The 24,865-nt window shown below is 44.1% G+C and overlaps 1 long non-coding RNA gene across 2 annotated transcripts in view; it reads left to right on the top strand.

The window, feature by feature from the left end:
- Positions 1-24,865, top strand: part of LOC146822659 (uncharacterized) — a 130,094-nt gene that overhangs the window by 84,853 nt on the left and 20,376 nt on the right. For both annotated transcript variants that reach the window (XR_014961817.1, XR_014961816.1), the window contains 3 exons: positions 2,922-3,122; positions 7,817-7,976; positions 22,112-22,185. This is a non-coding gene — a long non-coding RNA (uncharacterized LOC146822659). The remainder of the gene's footprint in view (positions 1-2,921; positions 3,123-7,816; positions 7,977-22,111; positions 22,186-24,865) is intronic.

The raw sequence follows: 24,865 nt of genomic DNA on the forward strand, positions 1-24,865 counted from the left end.
TTCCTCGCTTTGCCCGGCTGCGCTCCTGGAGGAGCATGGCTTACAAATGTACGGAGCAAAGTTGCGGGGTGGGTTGGAGGGAGTGAGAAGTCCAACCATTAGGACGGTCCTCCCTGTCTCTGTTCCCCGGTTACCCACTTCCCGCATACAAGCACACCTTCCCGTTGTTCAGGGCACTTGACAGGCGTTCCCCCACTCCCTTCCCTACTACAATTGGTATATGAGGCAGTGACACTGTTCTCCCTTCTCTTTATGTACCGAAGTGATGCAACCAAGAGGGGGAAGATCGCATCCTGAGGACGGAAGGAGCGACAAACAGATCAAAGACTGGATAAGACGTATTATCCCTGAATATCAACACTGGCCTCTGTAAAACGAAGGCGATATTGCAGAATTAAACCTTGTCTAACACGACGCAGTCTGGACCTTGATCCTTCCCCTCCTTTACACAGGTGTTTTTTATTTGATTGGGGTAATGCACCTGAATTTAATTGTACTTTTAATCATTTTTTTTTAATGTTTTGTGGTGGGTGGACTGTAGTTTCAGTAGGGGCCTAGTTATTGCTTTGTAAGTAATTTTTTTTCTTTTATAAAAGAAAAATGTTGCACAGTTCACTACATTTTCGCCATGTTTTTTAAAAATAAATTTGCTATACTGATTTAATTCACTATGTGACCTAGTCTGCCAATGGGCCTTCCAGCCAGTAGACCCAGTGCTAGTCATGGGTGCATGAAACAAATGTTTCTGTGGTGTCTGTTGAATTGAAACACTATTTAGGCCATGGATTGGTTTAGATCAAAATACAAAATGTGTTTTTTTGGTGGTATTTCATGTTTTATGTATTCCTGCAAACAGTGTTTAGGCGAGGTAAAGCGTTTGGAGGATGTGTGTTGTTGTAAACATTTTTAGCCCTGTTCATTTTCGTTTTTTGGCATTGCTGAATTCATTCTGTATTCCCTGTGTTTCCAATGCCTCATTTGTCTGGCTGGTGTGTGTGATTGCCATAGGCCACCATTTGTCATTATTCCCCATGTGGCCAGGGGCCATTTTGTATAATCGGTGTCCAAAGGAATGCATGTGTTCTTTGTTTTGCAGGCCTCCTGCTGTTTGTTGTGACCATGTGGCTGACGGCCATTTTGTGTAGGCAGCCAGTGTGCTTTTGGCATAGGCCTGCATGTGTTCTTTGTTTTCTAGGCCTCCTGCCTGTTGTTGCTTGTGACCACCATGTGGCTAGCGGCCATTTTGTGTAGCCAGCCAGTGTGCTTTTGCCAATTCCCTGCATGTCTTCTTTGTTGTGGCCATACCTTCTTGTTGGTTGTTGTTCTGACCATGTAGCTGGCATCCAATTTGCGTAGGCAGTCCGCGTGCTTTTGCCATAGGCCTGCTTGGGTTTTTTTTGCATGTGATTTTTCTTCTTTTGTAAAGGAAAAATTTTGCACAGTTTAGTACATTTACTCCATGATTTTTAAATAAATTTGCTGTATTCTTTTAGTGCTCTATGTGGACTAGTCTGCCAATGGAATGGGCCTTCCAGCCAGTAGGCCCAGTGGTAGCCATGGGTGCATGAAAAACAACAGTTTCTGTTGTGTCTGTTAAATTGACATAATCAAGGCCATGGATGGCATTGGATTAAAGTACAAAAAGTGTTTTTTGTCGTATTTCTTGTTTGTTTTCTGAAAACATTGTATAGGTGGGTAATACCTTTGGAGGATGTGTGTTGTTGTAAAAAATGTTTGCCCTGTTGATTTTTGTTTTAGCCATTTTTGAATTAATCAATTATGATTTCTCTCTGTCTAACTATGCCTCCTGTGTGTGCTTGACATAGTCCATCATATGCCTTTATTCCCACTGCCATGTGGCCAGGGGCCATTTTGTATAGTCAGTGTCCCTAGACCGGCATGTGTCCATTGTTTTCCAGGCCTCTGGGTTCTTGTTGCAATGTGACTGGTGGGCAGTTTGCATAGGCAGTCAGTGTGTTTTTACAACAGGCCTCCATGTGTCCTTTGTTTGTGACCATGCCTTCTTGCTTGCTGGTTGTTGTTGTTGTGTGACCAATGACCATGTGGCTGGTGGCCATTTTGTGTAGCCAGATAATGAGCTTTCCCCATGGGCCTGCATGTGTTCTTTTTAGTTTGTTCCCCATGCCTTCTTGCTTGTTGTTGCTTGCGACCATGTGGCTGGCTTACATTTTGTGTAGCCGGCCAGTGTGCCTTTGCCATAGGCCTGCATGTTTTCTCTTTGTTCCCAATGCCTTCTTGCTCACTGTTGTTGTTGTTGCGGACCATGTGGCAATGGCAGGCAGCCATTTGGTGTGTCCAGCCAGTATGGTCCTTCGCTTTGCCATATGCTTTTTGGATGGTTGAGCAATGAAATAGCAGTTTAATATATTATATCCTTGATGATAACTTCACTTATTTATAATTATTTTTCTTTTAATTTTGTCCCCCCAAAAATTTCTATTTTTAATTAATTGGTAATTTTTTGTTTTTTAAATGATAAAATTTTGATTTTTTAAAACTTTCTTTAATATTATTACTTTAAAGAAAACATTTTCATTACATCTAACATCAGTTAATCAACTCCATGTCTGCTGTAGTTGCACAACGTCATTCATTGTCTAAAGATTATTCCATTGTCATTTGTCAGCTGCACCTCACTGAGTGCCACATCCCATGTGATGCGCCTAAAGCAAACAGTTACATCTGTATGTTTTTGTTGCTCTTTCTTATTCATCCTGAGTGTACAGTCAGTCACCATGAAAGTTCATGTTGGTGTGGTTTTCAGTTTTACTAATGGATACACTGTATTGTTAATTATTTATAATAAGAATAACCAGTGATCACATTAAATTATATTATTTGTTTGTACTACTAATTGAACTGCACCTATGCCACGTTTCACTGATGTTCTTTTCTTTTAGTTGCACAAGAGACAACATCACCCACAGAACTCCCAGACAGTAGGCCTGTGCACGATGTGACACGTGACCCACTCATCACACAGACATCTCTTCAACTTGTGTGAAGCTAAGTGCCACTGCTAACTGGCAGCTTCAAGATCCCCACAACTAAATGTGCAACTAAGAAAGTGGCCAGTGAGAAGAAGGAGCTTACCACCACTGGTAGGTCAACTCAGAGTTTTTTGGGGGAAAATAAACTATGCCTGCTGCACGGGCCTCTGGGTAGCAAGCTGGGATAAGCACCCCCACATCAGTTGACCCACCCAATCTAGACCCAAGCCTATGTCTGTCACAGAGGCAGCCAGTCTAATTACAGCAACGCCGATGAGCAGTGATGTTGAAATCGACTTATCTCTATTGCAAAGTAGTACCCAATCGTTGCAGGAAACTCAGTGAAATAGACAACAACAGCCGCAACCACCAATAGTAATTCCTCTTGAGGTAGGAGAAGTTCAGGAGATTGAGCTTCATGCTGAAGAAGTAGAGCAAGCCGCTCTTCCAGAAGATCCATTGTTTTCCAGATCTCCAGCTAGAAAAAGGAGGGTTAGTGCATCATCTTCCTCTTTAAGCCCGCTTCTGATGATCTAAACACCACTTGGAACCCGCCTCAGTCTGAGAGGGAGTCATGCCATGAGGCTAGGGAAAAGGATGGTTCCTGAAAGCCTAGTTATGGAGGCAGATGTAAAAGAGGAGGATGACGACGAGCCAGTCATCATGGATGTTAGCCCAGCCCCAGTGGAGACTGACGTTACCCTATCCCAACTTGCTAGGAGGGATGTGGCACCACAGATACCACCACCACCGCCAGCTTCCAAATTTGCAAAGCACCGGCAGCGACCTACATCCACAACCACTACAGTAGAGGTAGGTACTACAAAGAGTCAAACTTCAAAATGTCCACCTACCGTCAGTTCATCAGACAATGGCAGTGGCACCAGCATCAGAAATTTGACCACCCGAGTTTGGGACTTCTTTACGTTTAGCAAGAAGGAGGTGAACATTGCCACAGGGTGAGCTTGGTACAAACTATAGTACTGGGGGCCAAACAACCCATTTGTGAAAGCACCACTGCAAGTGTTGTTGATGAAAGTGGTCGAAAGGCTGAGCAGGGAATCTGATCCAATCCCAGTGGAAGGTGAAGAAGAGGGAGACATTTTTGTTACGCAAAGCAGCCTTCTCCCAGTAGTGCAGTACTATCACCCACATCAGCAACATTGCAATGGGATAAGACTCAAGTTGAGACATCAAGGCAAGAGAGGGCAGTGACTTCCCCATTGAAACGCACATTGAGCCTACCACTGTCTGTTTTCAAGACGTCACCTGCATCAGTGGCACCAGAAAATAAAACCTCCAGGCTACTATTCCTGACATGTTTAGGCTGAAGGGGCAGTATCAACAAAACCACCCAAAGGCATGTGTGTACAGCGCGAAGCTGGCTAAAATGTTAGCGCTGGGCCTTCTCCCTTTTTGCTGTGCTGGAATTGATTGGACAAGCTTTGCAGAAAAGTGCTGTTCACACTATCCCCTTGACGACAGGCATGTGAACCAGTTGTAAAGTCACTGATGACATGTACACCACTGCACACTGGATCTCTTTTGTGGGGGCTAAAGAAAAGATATCTGCAGGTGTTGACACTGCTGAGATTTTTGATGCCGCTCAAAAGCATGAGACAGTGGCCATGTTCACCATGGAGTAATCCCATACTGCCCTAAACATTTTAAATTACTTTAACAACAAGGTCTTTGAATGGTCATGACCAAGAGGGCTTAACATTGGATTTGTTGCCATGGACAATGGCAGTAATATAGTTATGGCCATGACCGATGGTGCCTATTTCAGGGTCCTATGTTTGACGCACTGCATCAACATCATTGTACAGGACTTTCTATAAAAAGAAGACCAAGTAAGTAACTTACTGTCCACTTGCAGAAGAATTTGCACCCATTTCACCCATTCATTTAAAGCTGAGGGTCATTCAGCATGATAATAGAATGCCAGTTAAAGCACCCATACAGGAGGTGCCAACACTTTAAAACTTGACTTATTAAATGCTTGAACGCCTGTTTAAGCAGTACAGACCAATTCATAAATATGTCATGCAAAGAGGGGATGCAACTGTGAACGGCATGATCATTGAGATGGACCAATGGGGCTTAGTCAAATGCCTGACATACATGCTGCTTCCTTTTGAGGTGTTCACACTGGAATTCAGCAAGGACAACAGTACCATGGGCCAAGCTATTCCATTGTTGCACATGCTTCAGAAACAACTAGTGGAGGTGTCTAAAATGTATACAGCTTGTGGAGGAAAAAGAAAATGTGTATGGGTTGGTGGAGAGCTTAATCCTTCACTTATCTGTTAATACAAGGGTGCAAAGAGACATTGTGTTATCCAAACATTACATCTGTGCCACAATTCTTGATCCATGGTACACACCATTACTGTCCACTTTAATTACTCTATCAGGCAGGGATGTTGCAAAATACAAGCCATGGATAGCTGAGCAAGCCAGTGAGCTAGAAAAAGAACAGCAGGGAATTAGAGGCCCACTCCTCCAGGGCACAAGTTCTGCGGGGCAGCCTTTAAGTTCAGAGCCTGAGGGCAGTGCTTTTGGTTCACAGCAGACAAGACCGACAACAAGAACACCATCAAAAACCAGAACAGGAGCATCAAAATCTGCAACTGAATGGTTTCTACTGGCAGGGCATAACTTCAGTGCAGAGGCAAAGGCAAAAGAGGTCGAGTAAGGTGGAGCGCCAATGAACATTGAGCAGATGTTCAATGCCCATCTGGATGACCCAACAGAGCTCTACCTTGATCAAAACCCATTGTTGTGTTGGTCTGGGAACTAGTGCTCAGCAGGCTGGCAATAAACTATCTGGTTTACCGGTAGCCAGTGTTTCCGCTGAGCATGTATTCAGTGCTGTCATTGTCACAGTAAGAAGGACCAGTATCTTGCCCCAAAACGTGGCAAGATTAACCGTGATTGAAATTAACTAGCACTTTATACCACGGATTACTGGGGGTATTGTTTATCTGTAACTATTACGCTTAAATGTGTTTCTGATGATTCACACTGTTGGTGGCATAACGATGTCCGATCATCTTTAAATGAAGGGTATTTTTATTTTCCTTCTCCTTTGAGAGATAGTGAGGTTTCTTCACCAGGTCAACTCCACACTGCATTGTTTAATTGTTTTCTGCGTTATACTCCTCAAAGATTCAGACCTGACCAGTCCCTTTAGAATAGATAACACAAACACAAATCATGTCTACAGAAAAAATTACTCAATGTTTGGAGTTGGGACACCGTTGGTATGGAGTTGGACACCTTATACTGAGTCAGTAGGATCATGGATGATGGAATGGCTCAGGGCGAGGGCATGACTACTTCAAGAACTGCTACCAGAAGAAGGAAGTTTTCAACTTCACTGAAACCAACCTATTTGGTGATGACTTTAAAGTGGCCTAGACAGTCCTACCTAACTCTGTATAGTGGTAGTGAGTGGTGACAGCAGTGAGTTGATTTTACTTGATTGGGAAAATGCAATTTTGCAGGATGTGTGTGTGCTCAGTGCTCTCTGCCTCAAATTTTAAGTTAAGTGGTGGTTCAGTGGGAGCCAGAAAACTGGAGACAGACATTTAGTCATGATCATCACATTATGGGTATGCTGTTAGGCTACATATTATTGTTATACTATTCATGATGATGAATTCATGATCATGATGACAGGTGCGAGTTTGAACAGGTCGATACCGATAGTTACAATCGGCCACTTTTTGGTGATTCTTGTTTCTTGTAAATAGCCCTCACCTAACTGTTCATACACCATGCATAAATGAATGAGTGCAGAAAGGACTATTCTTCTCTTCTCTCTTCTTATGAAGTTTAACTTCTTTCTTTCTCCTTGATGCTACCATTTCGAGTTTGTTTATCAATCCGCAGGCCCTCTGGAAAACCAACATAACACTCCCGCTTACCTTACCGGACTGCTTCCGCCAGGCAAGCAAGATTGAAGGACAGTCCAAGAAGAATGCAGATGCAACTCTCAATTTGGCTATACAGTAGCATTTTTTCTTTTTGTTATCATTAGAACTGTGTGTGTTGTTCACTTGAATCCGACAGATAATTTCATTTGTAATATATGTGCTATCTTTCAAAGCTCTGTAACACAGAACATTTAGATATATAATGTAACTTGGGTCTCTCTGGGGGCAGACGGGCAATTTGTTTTGTTTTGTTTTACCTGTACTCATCATTCCTTCATTTCCTTCTCCTCCCATAACAGATTTATGATGGTTGGCTGCTCATTGCCAAGATGAATGTTATCCTTGTGTAGTGTTTGTCTTCGCCAAACTTTTCCATCCATTCATTAGATCCCTAACCCTCTTCTCCCGGGCTGTGTCATTTATTGCGGTGTGGCAATAATTTACACCATTAATTGATCACACACTTGGTGTGGCGGATGTGGTGAAAGCAGTGCCAACTCCCTGCAGGATGTGGATCTTCAGCTTTAAGTATAACCCACACTGGTCATATTTATTATTTACCTACCTAGGCATATAAACAGTGTTCACTATTTTCAGAGGAACATCATTGCCAGAATCATCATTCAGGCACAGTATTGCATCAAAGCTTACCCTTGTCCACTTTGTTGTTCGAGTCGACTTCATTTTGTAACTTGTACTAGCTCACCATTGTTCTGATTATTTCAATTTAGCATTGCTTATCATATTTTCTCTATTGTCTCTCTTCTTGTGTACTAGTAGTCTAGTCTGATGACTGTCTCAATATTGTTTTTAAGCTTGCATATAATGACGCCATTAACTCATTTTTTATTTTAATTTAATTAGTTCCCTGCGATGGATAGTTCATACAACCCTCAGTTTGAGTTCGCCTAGAAGGGAGTGGGACCTTGCTTCTGATGCCTTCAATGTTAGTGTGCCAGCATGCTACTACTACCACCATCATAGCACCTTGGGAAACCATGCAACCTGCGCTTCATCTAATAAGGTAAGAGAACTGTGGTTGATTGTTGAACTGCAATCTATATACAATGGAAATTCACCACCCCCTCCGAGTCCCTAGGGGTTAATATAGTTGCAGCTGCAGATACTGGGAGGAGAGAGTGGTAGGACAAGGGAGGGTACCACATAACAATTTTGTTGTTACACTATCAGCATATTTTAAAAACTGGCTGTGGCAAAGACAGAAGTGCAAAGTAAAAGATTTAAATCATGACGTAAAATGAAAAAAGTTTTATTCACCTAACAATATAAACTAAACTCACAACTGGCCCACCTCTCTACCTGTCCCAACCAATGTCCCATGTAGTGTCCAACAAAGTAAAGTCCAAAAACAAAATTGTCCATAAAGAAAATTGAAAAAATGCCCCAACTCCCACATTCCCACCCTCTCCCCACTGCAAGTCCCACACACCAAAAAAGGATTAAAAAGGGGCAGAAGAGGGCACTTAAGGTGGGCTAGGAGCTTCTTAATGTGCCTCTCCATTGTCTCCATCCATTCCTCCTGCCTGGCTTCCAGGTGCGCCAGCCTCTGCATAATGTGGCACTGAAATGCGGGGGAGCAGCAGTAGTGGAATGGTGGTGGGTGGCTACCGCTGGACCTCAGCGGCGGTGTACTGGAGTACTGGGGTCTGACTGGCCTTGGGGCAGCTGCTGCTGCCGCCTCCTCCTTCCAGGACCACCAGCCGCTGGTATTCAGCCCTGATGGGCTCCAGTTTCCTCTGCCGGGTCTGGGCTGCTATCTCCGCCTGTTAGGAGTCAGATCCATAAGAGTAGCTATATCAAGAAAGAAAACAGATAAATTGTACATAATGCTCTTAGCAAAGCACATACAATTATATAATGGCACAGTAGCACTACATTTGCTGATATCCTCGGGCCATTCAATTTTGATGTGATTAGAGTTTCAGGCATTATGCACTATGGAGTATACAAGTATTCTTCCCTCTCTTATTGAGCTAAATTAATTGAGGAATGCGAGCTCGAATGGCTCCCTAGATATACTCAAGTTACTTTGCTACTCTTAGCAGGTAGAGCAGCTGTACTAGACAATTATCTTATTCCTCATTGCCATGCTCTGTTAAATGCCTTTCAATTTCACCCTGACTACAAGGAAGATGAATCGTTACTATGAATGATATACGTCACGTGGGGTACTATATAAAAACAATCATGCAGACAGACATGCTCCTGTCTGTAAGTAGACAGTACAAAAGCAATGCACTACAGTACTGGGAAAGGATTAAGGAAGAGGATATTCTGTTTGTCACATTTGTCACAGACTATCCTGCTTGCAAAATGTAAATGCACTTACTCTTAGTTCCACTTTACTCCCTGGCCTCACCCTACTTCATCACACCTTGACATTACGTTAGATTATCATCATCAAGTGCCTCAGCTTTTGCTAGTAATGAATCTCTTTGTTCGGCAATTTTGAAAGGGACAATTTTTAACAGACGTAATCCGTTATGGAGGCCATAATTAAATGTATCACTTGGCCAGTAGAATGTGGCACGTGCAAAGAATGTTTTTTTCAAATTTTGCAGGTGTCTGAGACATACAGAACTTAGGAAAGTAGTTATGTATTAGGAAGTGACTTAGTGGGCACTGGGAGTGAAGGGAAGGCCAACAATTTTTCGCATTGCCCTCGAATATGTTAATGGGCCTACACATTAACTGAGTCAGACGCACATTGCACAGCCAACAATGCAGTGTCTCCGATGTAACCATGCAGATGTTAGGTCACCATGGGTGTCACTTGTGAAATGTCATGGGTAAGGAGGGAGGGAGTTGATTGATGATCGGTGGGTAGGTAGGAATATACATATTATATGTTGTGCATGAAAACTACTGTGAGTCAAGGGGGTTGACTGAAAAACCACCTCAACCCTTTGAATCTAAATCTTGATAAAACCCCTCCAAGCAAGTAAACGTGAGAAGAACGCCACTCCAGAGGAGCACCCTAGTCCCTTGTTCCTTCTTCATTCCAAGGATTTTTCCATTCATCATTGTATTGATCTTCTACTATTATTATTATTCAACCTTGGCTTTGCTACTCACCGTTTAAGTTTTACATTTCCTTCAATCCAGTCTACTCTTCACCATTGAAAACCATCTATTCATCTATATATCCATCCAGCCTTTCACCAACATACATTTACCCACCCGTGCATCCTTTCACCCATCAAAACGACCCGAGGCTTCCGTTCTCCACCCAGGCAGACATCCTTTTACCCATATTCCCTTTCATTCATTCTTCACCCACCCATGCATCCTATCAGCCACCTATATGCATCCTTACACCCATGTATCCTTCTCTTCCAATAATATTACATTTCACCCATCCTTTCTTCTTCCATCCTTCTTTCCCTTTTCCAACAACCCATCATAGTTAAAGGTCTTAATGAAGTTTTGACTGCTGATTTGCAGATAGAAGAGGCCATTACTCAACTCCCGCTGTATATGCTAAGAGGAGTGTGTTCAACTGTTCACAAGTCAACAGAACACCCTTGCAGTGAGTATATAATTAATTGTCAATAAGCAAGCAATGTGACGTATCACCGCACGCCACTGCTACTGGCTCACCCCCTACCGCTACCGCATCTGCAGACTGGCTGGCGCCATCACTGCTGGCCCCGGCACTGGTGGTCAGTGTGACTAGAAAAATATGACAAATTTTTTTGATGCCAGATATGCCTCTCTCTATTATTTTTTTTGTATAGCATTATACAACCACACACACCATAATTTGGTTACAGTACCTTCTATCAAAAATATCAGGTTGGGCATTTTGTTGGTGGCAATTTTTGAAAAGCCTCCAGACAAACTGAAATGGAATGGCAGAGCAATTGATAAATCTGAGTTTTTAATTTGCAATGAAAGAGTGGACAACTGGACATGTGGTCTTGGTTGGCAAATGCAATGGGGCTGTCCTCTTCATACTTCCTTCCAGCCATGGTGCACGGTCATCAGTTCACCAACTGCTGCTGGTAATACTGGGCCTACTTAAGACACAACTTTGGGGTGTCCAATGTAACCATGGCCACTCTCTCGTTTTACTGATTGAGCATAAGCATGTAAAAGAAAGCCTTTTCATCACAACAAACATGTGTAGAATACCTTACTTGGGCATGCAATCTTCACAGCAGAGTAGTAGTACATGACAAATGGGTTTTCTGGGGCTTACAGTACCACCACTAGGCAGTCCACAAAATATATAAGGAGAAAGGAAGGCTGACTGAGAAAGCAGAAGGAAGGAAGCTATAGACAGACTAGTACAGAGACAGTTTGAAGTAAAGCACAGAAAATTGAAATACAGAAAATAAGTAAATAGGATGATGCAGGGATAGCAATAATTTAGAAACAGATTGATCGAAGAGGATTTGGGAATAAATTAGGAAACAGGTAGAAATAATAATTCATAATAAGGAGCGGCAAAAGTTAGGGAAATAAATATTAATGTTAACACCAGGAGGACCTACTGGGGCCTGCAAAGCCATTGGCTGAGGAACTTTGGGACTGGGAGGCATCTCCAGCTCCCTCACCTGCCTCAGCTCTCTTCTTGCCCTGCATGCTGATGTAAGACATAAAGACAAAAAAAAATTGGTAGTAAATAAATGTTCTCTCCAAAAATATTTTTTGCCAGGAAAAGACAATCGCAATAAGATTGAGCTTTTCTAAATCAGATCAACTAGTAGTATCGCGGACTGTCCTATCTTATTCCAAATTTCCTAAACTTACCTAGCCCTATTCCAAATTTAGTCAACTAGATTCTGGAATTACGAATAAATTGCAAGGAATGATGTTTGCTTCTTCTCCTCTCATTTGCAATCTGAACCGCCTATGATGGGCCAATTTACTGAGGGGGCGGTTTTGATGGGGTCGGTCGGAATGGAATCCGAACCGGATTTCTAAATGGTCTCTGACTGGCTCGGAGAGTCCGTCTGCCATTCGAAAAGCCTCCAGTAATCCCTCGGGCGGCTCTTTCTGGCCGAGGGATTACAATGGTAGATTCCAACAGCCTTTCTGTGCCGGCCTATCCGACACAGAAAGGCTGTGGGAATCCAACTTTGGGGGACCCCAGCAGGGCCCCCATGGGTCCAAGGCCTCCAGATGCCCCCCTGTTGATCCCTGCACTCAGTGGCAGGCACCTTGAGGTGCCTGCCACGTGGTGCAGGAATGAATTGCACCTCACCTCTTTACAATGAGAGCATGCATTCCGGTCAGAATGCATGCTCCCATTGTAAGGAATAGGAATGCGACCAAACAGTGTTTGTTGCATCCTAATTGCTGGGTTAAGGCCGACAACAGGAGGGCATTCAGTCCCAGTTCAAAACGATGTTGGGCAGACTCAGGTCTGTCCAACATCGTAATTGGGCTCTAAGTCTGCATTTTTTTATTTAAATGAATAGATGGATTCATGCATGTACACTAAATTGGTTGCTTGCCACTGTACGAGATTAAAAAAAACTAAAAGAAATGAAGTGAGAGGACATGCGCTGCTAAATTACTAAAACTAACTACCACTATCTTAGTGACAGGACAAAGGAGTGTTTGTATTACTTCTTAAACAATCAGCCCAAGCGAGCGCCAACAAGTACGATTAGGTAGCGCCGAGCACCTGTCTAGAATAACGATCACATAATATTTGTAAACTTAACTTACCTGTGTGTGTGCAGCATGCTTGATATTTGCTATTTGGGAAAAATAACAGGTCCAGCAGGTCCTGGTCTCGGTCCAGGACGTCAGACCACAGGTGCATCAGCTGCTGCTCGGTGCACCGAACTCGAGAGCGGCAGTACACTGGCTGGGGCACCCTCGCCCAACGCTGATACCACTCTGTGAGTCTGTACCCCGACCCAGGTCTGCTGCCAGGGTGAAGGGGAGGTGGCACTGGACATAAAAGACCAGCGCTGCCGCCTCCACCTCTGAAAACAAGGCACGAGGCAGCACCCCTTCCTGGCCCTGCCATCGGCAAGGAAAGCGGCTGCTGTCCTTTTTGTTTGGCGCCCTGCTTTACATGGCGCTGGGGGGAAGAAGAGAGAAAGAAAGAAACAGGAAAGAAAATGAGGGAAGGAGAAAATAAGGAAGTCAAGTAAAAAAATAACAAAATACAAAACTCACAAAAAAACACCAAAAAGTAGAAAAACCTAAAATATATACTCAGAAAGACAAAAGGTAAGATAATAAATAAAAATTATAGGAACAAAGTTTTAGAAGGCAAGGATTAAATAGATTGAGGAAGGATGAAAAAGTAGGCCCCAGCACCATAAAAAGAGTGAGAAACAAGATGGCCGCACCCAAGCGCACGGTGTGGTGCAGTTCGGGTGAGATATACGCCTTGGAACGAACTTCCTGTTGACATACGGTATAAACATCACGTGAACGGGAAGGCCAAGGTCTCTCTGCGTAGCACGGCAGAGTGTTTTTACAACTTCATGGAGTTCCACATAGCGCGACTACACGAACTCCGCCCGGGCCTAGCTACAGTTAGGATCAGGTTTCACTTGTACAAAACCAGGGACTTTCAGCAGTTTTAATTAGCTTAGCTACCTGCAGCTTGCACCCCCACAAAGCACTGCTTATGACTTCACATATTACATCACTCATGACATGGTCGGTGACATCACTGATGACATCACTGATGACATCTCAAATGACATCATTGGCTTTTCAGGAAACTTGGTCCCTTAGCAACACCCCCTTTTTACCTAATTTTGTTAATTTTTTCTGTCCTGTGCTACCTTCTCCCTCTGGGAATGACAAGTCAGGGCTTTGTACTCTAGTCTCTCTAGCAGTAAAGTGTATTGCCACTAAAGTAGAATCAAATAGTGACTATGTAGGTATGGTCTTACTAACTTTTCAGGATAATTCATTTCGAATGTAGATGATATCATTGAGAAATGTAAGAACTCTCCAAATAATTAGAGAAATGAGAATAACTGCCAAAGTTTCAACAGTGGATTTGGAGGATTTTAAGAATCATCTTTGTCTGGGACCTTGCTTCTTTTTGAAGACCCTGGGGTTGAGGACTTCTCCCTACTCTACAACTTTGAACACTCTTCACAGGGGTACCAGTTGAATGACTTGATCCGCATGCAGAACCTGGTCATCCCCGGTGCTCAGGCAGTCCCACTTATTTTGGGAGAGGCGTTGAATCTATAGTGGATCACTTTTTAATTTTCACATTGCTTCTCCCCACTGTGGTTGATTATTCTGTTAAAAATGGATGGGGTGGAGTGATCACAATGCTTTACTGTTTTATTCTCTTCCATCAGAGCCAAGGCTCTCTTGAGTCATTTGCAGCTCCAGACCAGTTGAATCTCGCAGAACAAGGGAGGCGGATTAGGTGGGTGAAAATGATCCCCAACAGTTTTGTGGGTCACTTTTGAAACAATAAAGTTTAGAGATGGTGAATTGTCTCAATCCCAACTTATGGCCCGAAGACATTATTTTAGCTTTTTAGTACCTTTGTGCTAGAGCTAAACATGTCCCTGTGGTGGCTGGCCCAGGACACCCTGCCACTTCTCATGAATGACATCTGGGATGAGTTGTTATATGCTAGCAGTAGCAGTGACACAGTGGCATTTTAGAAATCTTAAATCACCCCTTCCTGGCTGTGGATACTTTAACCGGCCTGGCATACCGGAAACCCATTGGTATGCCCATTTCTCGTCTATCTACTTTCTGGATACAGTTAGGATTTGCCATCATCTAAGGTTAGTACAGTAGAGGTTAGATCTCCCTGTCTTTCTTTTTCCATCTCAGAGGTTAGTGGTGCCTTCAGCTGTCTGTCAAGATATAAGGCCCCTGGCCCTGATGGAGTTCCTGCAGATCTCTTTAAGGAAGATATTACCATCTGGCTCCCTTACCGGCAAATATTCTAAACGCTGCAGTTTCTTATGGTCCCTTGTCCTCTTGGTCTCAATCCATTATAGTCCCAGTATTCAAGAAAGTGGATAGTGGGGATCCAACATGTTACAGACAAATTTCACTTAAAGACACCACAGTGAAGGTTTTTGGCCAGGTTGTTTTAAAAAGGTTGATGGATTGGGCGGAGGAGAAGAATATTATTTCCAATTGCCAGGATGGGTTTAGACATGGGTTAGGTATCATTGGGCAATATCTGAATCTCTATTTACTGATTCAGAAATATAATGAGGCCAAGAAAGGGACTGGCTTTTTGGGCTTTATGGACCTTTCAACAGCTTTTGATCATGTGACCCAATCAAAGCTGTGGCCCCTCTTACTGTCTTTGGGGTGGAGCCAGTAATAGTTTATTTCATGGCAGACCTTCATATGAAAATGTTGAGGTCTGTTAGATTTACAAATGAGGGTGTTTGCACGAAGAGCTTTCCTATCATCCATGGAGTACGATAAGGTGGTATCCTGGCCCCATTTTTGTTTACCATTTACATTAATGGTCTGGAAACAGCACTAATGGAAGGCCAGGGTGGCCCTCTCAGGGTGGGTTCACGGGCAATGCCAGTCCTCTTATATGCAGATAAGGCCGTCCTTATTTAAAGGACCGCACTAGGCCTCCAATGCTGCTTAGATTCTTATGAATTTTTTATGGAGGGCTTAGATTTGCCCATACATTGCTCAAAATCTGTCATAATGAGGCTGGGGACAAGCCTGTTAAATCTAGTAATTATTTTTGCCAGAAAGTCAGAATTGCTCAGATAGGCTCTTTTAATTACCTAGGCTTCCTGGTTGATGACAAATCCTCCTGTGGCCCTTACCATTACTCACCAGGTAGTGTGGAGCAGTAATGGATCTTAGGTTAAGGGTGAGTAGGAAACCTGTGAGCGTCCTTATCCAGGTGTATAAGGCCAAGTGCGTATCAGCGGTCAGTTATGGTAGTGATATCTGGGGGATCGGGATTGTGAACTGATACAACGGGAAGAAAACAAGTTCCTCGGGGGGCTGCTGGGTGTTCAACCAGGTACGTCCGCATTTGCGGTCCATGAGTTACTTAGTATTAGTTATATCTCAGACCTTCTCAAACTCCGGCCTTTTTTAAGTTGGATCTCTATCTGGTATAAGAGTGAACCCATATTGAATATAATGATAATTCAGGATTGCCTTTCCTTAGAAAATCATAAGTCTATCTCATGGTTGAATTATATAAAGTCTGCTTTCTTAGCCCTGGGTCGTTCCAACTTTTTTACTCACCCAGAAGTGATCACTAAAGAAGACTACAAATTTTTCTACTGCGGTTATCATCTAGCCGCAAGTTCATTGAGTTTTGTAAACCGTCAGTTCTGGCTTATTGCCTGATGCAGACAGCCAGCTCTCGGGAGCCTTACCTAACTTGGGTGTACAATATTTATCATCGACATCTTTTATATAGGTTTAGGCTGAATGTGTTCCTCTCACTGGTTAGTTTTCCTAAAGGATGGGCGGCAGGTGGCCGTTTAGGCTCCTGCGAGTGTTATGGTTCCTCAGGGCATTCATTGCTGCATGTTGTCATGTTTTGCAGTTATTACATTTTACCAAGGAAAAAATATCGCTTCCAGTCCTGAAGGAGGCTAATTTTACTCAAGCAAGACCAACCATGCTTTTCCTTTCCATGCTGGGGAATGTTCACATATTTGTATCTATGGACTACTTTTTAAGCAGTGTGGTAAAAATTCAAGGTGCTTTGCCATAATGCTTCAGGTGTTTTTAAAGAATGTCTTATGTGTTGATTGGAACTTGTACTTATTGGATTATCTGGTACCTGTTTAAAGATTGACTCACTTTTTATATTTATTTTGTACTGTGATTCATGTATACATTATATTGGTTTTACTATGTTTTTATTATGTTTTATATCTTTTATGGTTATTTATTTAACCAAATAAAGACATTTTTTTCTTCTTCTTGACTAGTTTGAACATGGGTTGTTTTGGGGTGATCTGCCAAGCGTGGCCTGAGAAAAAAAGGGGTCCAAAAACGCAACATTCTCACTTATTTTCCATAGACTTATTTAGGCAGGGCTCTAGCAATAACTGCTGAATGGAATTACACCAAATTTGGCATAAATCTAGATCCTGGTACACAGATTGTGCTTTTTGTGGTTTAGTGTAAATCTGTCCTGTAGGCTTTATAGAAATTAATGGTCAAATATATTTGTATATCTGGACTGTTGGATCCGTGAGAGTACTCGAAAACTATAATATGCCTTGATGTTTCTCAGCTTCAGGTAGCTTGCTGTAGCAAATATAAACCTATACGTCTTCCACGATGTGCTTCTTAATTGAGAAGATGAATTATTGGGGATTTAAATTCCCATTTTTTTATGTTTTGGGTTACACATTGGCATTTTTACTTAAAAGTTTACTGGCCCATGAGAATGGTTATATAAATTTGCTACAATGAGGGACGGGGAGGATGAGTATTCATACATCGAAGGTTTGACAAAATGGTACTGAGGGGAGGACTGCTACTGATCAAGACTCACCCTAAAGCAGTACAGTTATTGGCCCCACTTAGTGATTAATAATGGTTGTTGCTACACTTACCTGAAACATCAAAGGGCTTAACTCACCTGACAAATGCCTTAAACTATGGTAATATTTACTTGACAACCTGACATGACCTTGTGGCACTACAAGAGACCAATTTGAAATGACCGGATGAACTTAGGCTGCATCATAGGGCCTACCCAGTATATATAAATCCTCCACTCCCAACAAACATAAGGGTGCAGCCCTCTTCTTTCACGCCTCTCTGAAAATCCAACCTGAACGATATTTAACTGTATGCATAACCGTATGTGCAGTTTTGCTTACAAATATGCCCCTACTTCAAATCAAGCTTCATTTCTGTGCTCAACACTGTTGATGTGGAGTGGGTTGCGGAAGGGGGAAATCTTTTTGATGAGAGACTTCAACCTCATTTTGGACTTGGGGATAGATAGCACACATAAACACACACAGAGAACACACGGGATATTTTTTGCCCTCATACCACACCTATTCTAGATTAGATTGCGTATTTATAAGCCAGGACCTCTCATCAGCATTGCAAACAGTCTCATTGCACCAGTTACTATGTTTAATCAAGCCCCAGTGGTGATGAACCTGAAGTGCGACATAGATTCGTAAAAAAATCGCCACTGGTTCTTTCCTAGATCCCTCACTGGCGATAGGTAAATGCAGGAGTAGGTGTGGAAAGCCAGTAAGAAAATTCTTCCTCTTGAATGACACACATGACATCAATCTCGCCAACAATTAGGATTCCTTTAAGGCTGTTCTGCGTGGGAAATGCATCATATTTATATTGGCACCAAACAAGCAAAGATCCCAGGAAAGATTAACTTTGGAGACCGAACTGTAACATGTGGAACCGGCATATTAAGAAAACCCAACGCTACCCCTCCACAGGAAAGTCACTGGCCTCAGAGGCAAGCTTAATGCTATTTATAACAACAAGGCCAAACTCGCCCTTCTACCACTTAAACGCATCACATATGAACAAGGCAACAAGGTGGGATCAGCATGCTAGCCAATTGCGGATTAAGAGGGAGAAGGAATATATAGTAGAAAATAGACAAGACACAGGAGAAATGGCAACCTCTGACCCAGCAAAGTCCCAAACCTTTGGACATTTTCTCAAGACTGTTTATACCAGGCCTAGGTGTAGTTCGCGGAGTTTCGCTGCGAGGAACTCCGCGAAAAAATCAAAAAAACTAGGCGGAGTTCCGCAAGTGGTGGAGTACAGTGTGAGCTGCCGTTTGCGCTGATCTTGCTGCCGCTCGGGTAGAAATTCTACCCAAGCGGCAGATTGCTGGAAAAAAACTCTGCTGCACTACACAGAAGGGAGGTTTCTGCACTCTGCGAGCTCCGTGGAGTGCTGAAAATTCCACAAACTCCGCAAACGGAGCAGAGTTCACCGCCCGACCTACTTTATACTGCTGAGGGCTATGATAAGGCAGAGCAAGTTGACTATCTGGAAGGTGTGAATCTCCAGACGGTATCAGCGACTCAGAATGAGTTGTTGCAAGAACCCTTAAATGAAGAGGAATTACGTAGAGCATTAGCAGGCCTTGAACTCCACCAATCCCCAGATCCGGATGGGTCGACAGCACAATTCTATAAAACTTTTGGTTCTGAATTGATACCACAACTGGTGGCCCTTTTCAATTTGGTGGCAGTTATCCCATCAATGAGTGAAGCCCACATTTCAATAATTCCCAAACCAGGAAAAGACCCCCAATGTTGCGGCTCCTACTATCCAATGACACTACTTAACCTTGACACTAAGTTATATGCAAAGATTGTAGCCTCTAGACTTGTGGCTGTAATGCCAGAACTTATTCATCCGGACCAGTCAGGTTTTATTAAAGGCCGGCAAACCCATAACCATCTCAGAAGAGTCATTCATCTGGTTGAAAAAGCTACAAAAAATCAATCTCTGCAGCCCTACTGCCGCTCGATGCATAGAAATCCTTCGACTAGGTGGATTGGGTTTTCCCTTTCCACACTTTGGCGAGCTTTGGGTTTTGCAACCAATTCATAGCCATGATAAAAGGCAACTATGAGCAGCCTAGTACCCGAGTCATGGTTTATGGTGTCGGTTCAGACTTATTTCTTTTAGGGAGGGGAACACAACAAGGTTGTCCCCTTTCACCATTATTATTTGCCCTTGGTATTGAGCCCCTCGCTGCTAAAATATGTGGGTAGCCTGCCATCCACAGCAATTCTTTTGGCATGGACGAACACAAAATGTCCCTATTTGCCATCGACGTGTTGATGACCTTAATCTCCCCAAAACCAACCTTAGAAGCATTACAACTAAAGCTCCGGAATTTCAAAAGGATGTTAGGATTCTGTATTCACCTAACCAAATCATACCTGCTCAATCTTACCCCCTTCTGCAGCGTGAAATCGAAGGGGTGGCGGCATCGATCCCCTTTCAATTGGCTAAAAATGATATCCCATTCCTTAGCATTAGGTTCACTCCCAAAGTTTCTGATATTCTTACAGCTAATTATTTCCCACTCCTCAAACAACTTAGGGAGGAATTTTGAAGATGTGCACCCATGTATATCTTTGGGGCGTATACATGATATCAAAATGAATGTTTTGCCCAAACTCTTGTATCTCTGCCAGGGGAGTGTTTCCTGAATGGTGGGCACGGGAGTCTGTCAAACATTGGCTCCTCGTGGATAGGGCAGTCACTGGTCGGTATATCTGTGACCTTATGTAGAACCCCAAGGCAGATTGTCCTTCTAAATGCGTATCTCAGTACTCCCCCAAAGACTACCTTAGAGTCTGGGATGACATTAACCTAATGGTAGCATGGATCACCATCCCCTCTCCCTTCAGCCGATTCATTATAACCCAGCATTCCCCCCATCTTTACAAACGGGACCCTTTGATGCATGGAGGGAGGGAGGTTGTCTTGCCATTTTGGACCTCTTCCATAATTTGGACATCCTCGCCTCCGAGCACTTACAAAGGTACTTCCACCTTTCAGTGTCAGAACACTCTCACTGCGCCCAACTCAAACACTGGGTTTTACGCCCCACTAGAGACCTCAACCCCATGTGAAAAGCGGAATTGGCTCAAAAGGGTGTATCCCCTTTCTTTACTCCCTACTGCACTCAACACTCACTGCCCCTCAACCACGACACATGTGTTTTTGGGAGCGGATACTTTGCAGTTCCATTCCTGAAGCACAATGGGGAAGCCTTTGGAGAGACATACCTAGGTTCAGTTATTCAATGTGGATACGAGAGGCCCACTATAAATTACTATATGACTGGTACTTCTATCCTACTAAACTGTGGAAAATCTTTCCCAGTACCTCAGACTTATGCTGGTAGAGCTGTGACATGCTGGGGGACATCAGGTACATCTAGTGGGACTTCCCTACAATCCGCCCATTTTGGGCAGAAATTGTAGCCCAGATCAGACATTCTGGGATATCCAATCCGGGATGGCCCAGGCTTCACACTCTTGGACCTAAGAGAAGATTCCCTTAAACATCAAACCGTGTGTGATAGATCCATACTCTGGCTGAATCTCGGGGCAGCAAAAATGGCGGTTGTGTCTGCCTGGAAACAAAAGGAAGCATCTTCACTGACACAATGGCACACCTGATTATGGCAGGCTCTGACGATGAAGCGCATGGAAGACAGCCTCTCTGTCAAATTTAAAAATATTGAATATATTTGGGGTCCATTCATAAAATATCTTTCTAGAGGTCTCCCTTTAAGTGCATCTCCAACATGAACAAGGGCACTTCATCTCTTTAAATTTTAACGACGTCAGCTAATTATTGAGGAATTGAAAACCCTTCGGATAGATATGACTCCAACTGACGACAGATACAATTTCCATACTCTAGTCACCTAGGGGAGGGGGTCCCCGTGGCCAGAATATGCTCAGGTAGTGGGGCATCATTTTGCAGGTGAATGTACAGTGAGTTTTCTCTTCAATTGCATGTTAAAAAACTATTGGAAATCCTTGATGGATGTGAATGCATCATGGATTGGAGTGTAATCTCTTCTGTAGTGACTGTCTAAGAGGAGTGGATTCTTTCTTGTTGTCTCCTGATCTGAGGGCAGAGTCAACAGTTCTCGCTTTTAATTGCTGCTGAGTATGCAGAGACACCAAATAACCTACAAGCTCTGCCCATTTAGCCCCGCCCCTTCCACGTTAGTAGTATACAATGGCATTTCCACAATTTTCTAGGCTGATGGACAGTGTATTTTCCCTACAACTGCACGTAGAAAAACGATCTGAAATCCTTGATGAAGGTAAATTCATTGTTGATTTATTGGAAGCCAATCTCTTCTGTAGTGACGGACAAAACCGAGCGGGTTCTTTCTTGTCGGCTCCTGGTCTGTGGGCTGAGTCCATGGTTCTCTCATTTAACTTCTGCTGAGTATGCAAAGGTGCCAAATAACCTACAAGCTCTGCCCGTTTGCCCCACCACTTCCACGTTAGTAGTATTCAATGCCGTTCCTGCCTGTGATGTTTTGTGATTATGCGGAGGCCCATAAACGACTTATACAGTCTGAGCTTGAATGCTCTATCTTATTTATTCAGATATATATGGGCACAGACAAACAAAGTAACAAGTTCCAGTTGAAGATATCCTTCTCTCAATCTCTCCTCTTCTTCTTTTCAGGGTCTTCCATGAAGCTTTTCCCTGGTGGATGTTTTCCTGGCGAGCAGTTTCCCTCAGAGAAAAGAAAGGCTCAGGTAAGTGTTTTGGACACTTTTCTAATGATGTACCAAGGGGAAGGGCGTGTAGGACCACCGATGCCAAAAAGAAAACGTATCATTTGCTGTGACATGGAAAAATAGTGGAGCCCCAAAAGAAACATAGACAGTGAGGGGGGGAGTGAATCGTTATGTGAGCAAATAAAATGAGGAAGACGCCTTCAGTTGTAGACCATGCCTCTTCTCAGCGCACTTCCACGCTGCCCTCCCTATCTCTCCTGAATCCCCCCCCCCCCCCTTTTCCAGTATACTCGTAAGCGCCCATGCACCTGTGAGAGCCACGACCCTCCGGGGCCGTGGCCGGACTCTTCGGCTTGACTCTGCGATGGTTGGACGTCGTCTGCTTTCGCCGACGCGATGCTTGTCCTCTCCCAGTTGTCTTCGCCGCTCCACGTCTGGCATATGCCTCCCGCGGATACTGCCTCTCTGCCGCTCCTTTGTCCCACTGGCGTCTCCTCCTCTGCGCCTCGCTCGTCTCTTCATTCTTCCTCTTCCGGATAAGAGGCCTCCTCCTTCCATACGTGACCCACCACGTGGGTGGTAGCAATGTTCTCCTTAAAGGGCCCGCGGTCTTTACTTGGATCTCTCTCTATGATGACAGGTACATCTGCTGCTGCTCCACTCCATATGGGCTATGAATAAAGGAGGGGGGCAATATAAGGCGGAATACAGTCTCTTCCGTCTAGTTCTGGTTCTTCCTCATTCGGACTAGCGACTTCCTGACACTGCCGTTTTTCAAGATAATGGACAGTGCGTTTTCTCTACAACTGCACATTGAAAAATGATCTTAAATCCTTGATGGAGGTTAAAGCATTGTGGATTTTTGAAGTGGAATTTCCTGATCTGGAAGCAGATTCCACGGTTTTCTCTCTCTTTTTTATTTAATAAACCAGATTTTATACATTTTATATAAAAACAGAGCACACCAAAAAAAACTTCAGCAGTATGCAATCACCACAAGCATATATCAACATCTTGCGTGTAGTCGCCCATCTGTGCCCTGTAACCCCACCATTTATCCCAGATCTTCTTATGCTCTGGGGAAACCCATGGACAGCATATATTAGCTCCTCCAATTTTGCACACCAGTCCATAGCTGCTCACCACGCCGTTTCTGAGGGTGGGGCTGATGAGTTTCATAGCCAAGCCATGTCCTTCTTAGTCACCAACATCTCCAGACCCACCAACAGGCGATCACTCCTGGAGCCACCCAGATCTTCCATCAAGCTCAGAAGGGCAATACGAGGAGAAAAGTAAATTGAGCAGTGCAATATGTTTTGAAGGATCGCAGACCTCTAAATCACCAGACTGGGCCATGTCACATGGAAAAAGTCTGCTGCGTCCACATGGCACCTAGAGTATGTGGTGTGTAACAAATGTCCCATTAGCAAGTTGACCCCCAGGGGGCTAAACTCAGGTGCCTCACCAATAAGATCATGATGGGCTGCCAAGACACGGCAGAGCTGTAAGAACCTTAAGAACTGGGACTAGTGAAGATGAAGTTTAGCCTGCAAATCCTGAAAGGACATCATATCTGTGCTCTGCCACACGTGCCCCAGTCGAGAGATGCCTATGAGGTCCCACAGGCTGAAGCTTGCCAGGTGAGCCATGTGATGCAGTCAATTGCCCCTCCAGAGGGGGGTATGCAGAGTGACCCTACCCATCCACCTAGTCCACAGCAGTGCTGATCTCCACATCAGGAATACTAATCTAGTAAGGTCGGGGAGGGCACAAGGGATGCGGGTCCATTCAGCCTGTCCATAATAGTGTACCAGCTCATAAAAATCAGTTTGATCCTATAGGCTGGGTCGCCCCACCCACCATGGAGCCAGTCACTGAGAACCACCAACTAAGAAGCCCAGTAGTAGAGTTGCAAGTTTGTCGCCGCTAACTCCCATCAAAAGTAGACAGCACAGGGGAGGAGCCTAGCGCTTGACCAAGATGGCCGCGTGAGCCTTGAGCTCCCGCTACCCTCGCGCCCTCCGGCAATCATCCTGTCCTAAATCCTGATTTTCATGCACGGAATACTGCAGATGAGTCACAGCTGGGGCGATTGACGTTGTCCGGGCCAAGATCGCCCACCGGGGACCGAAGTTGTGCACGGCGGAAGATTGCGGCCTACCTCCGAAGGATGCCAGGGGCTTGCGTTGGCAGGATGCCCGGCCACTAATTGAACAACAGCGGCCTTGGGAGGTGTGAACTGACGGACGGATGCCGCGGCACTTTCACTTTCGCTTTCTCGCCCTTTGTTTGCTCCGGGTTGGGAGTGCGTCATACAGATCCTCTGTTGTCTGGAAGACCTCCACCCGGTCCTGACTGGCTGTTGAAGACCTAGTCGTACCTGTCTCCTCTACCTGAGTGAGGGACGTCCTCTTGCGACTGACCGTCCTGCTGTCCGAGATGTCGACCAAATCGGAGGCAGACAGGTCGAAGTCTAAGACTACCAGGCGGGGAGGCTATATCCAATCCAACAATATGGATCGTTATGCCCAGCAGAAGGGGTCCCCTGGTGGATCGGGACAGTCGCTGGAAGCACAGAAGGCCGATTCATACCCAGCCTCGGAGTTATCATTGCAGGATATCAAGGGGGCGATAGATGGGATGCAATCTTCGATTGGGCGACAGTTCGAGACCCTGGCGCACAAGGTGGACATGATTT

This window comes from Triturus cristatus, chromosome 5_2, assembly GCF_964204655.1.
Source record: "Triturus cristatus chromosome 5_2, aTriCri1.1, whole genome shotgun sequence".
NCBI classification, from domain to species: domain Eukaryota; kingdom Metazoa; phylum Chordata; class Amphibia; order Caudata; family Salamandridae; genus Triturus; species Triturus cristatus.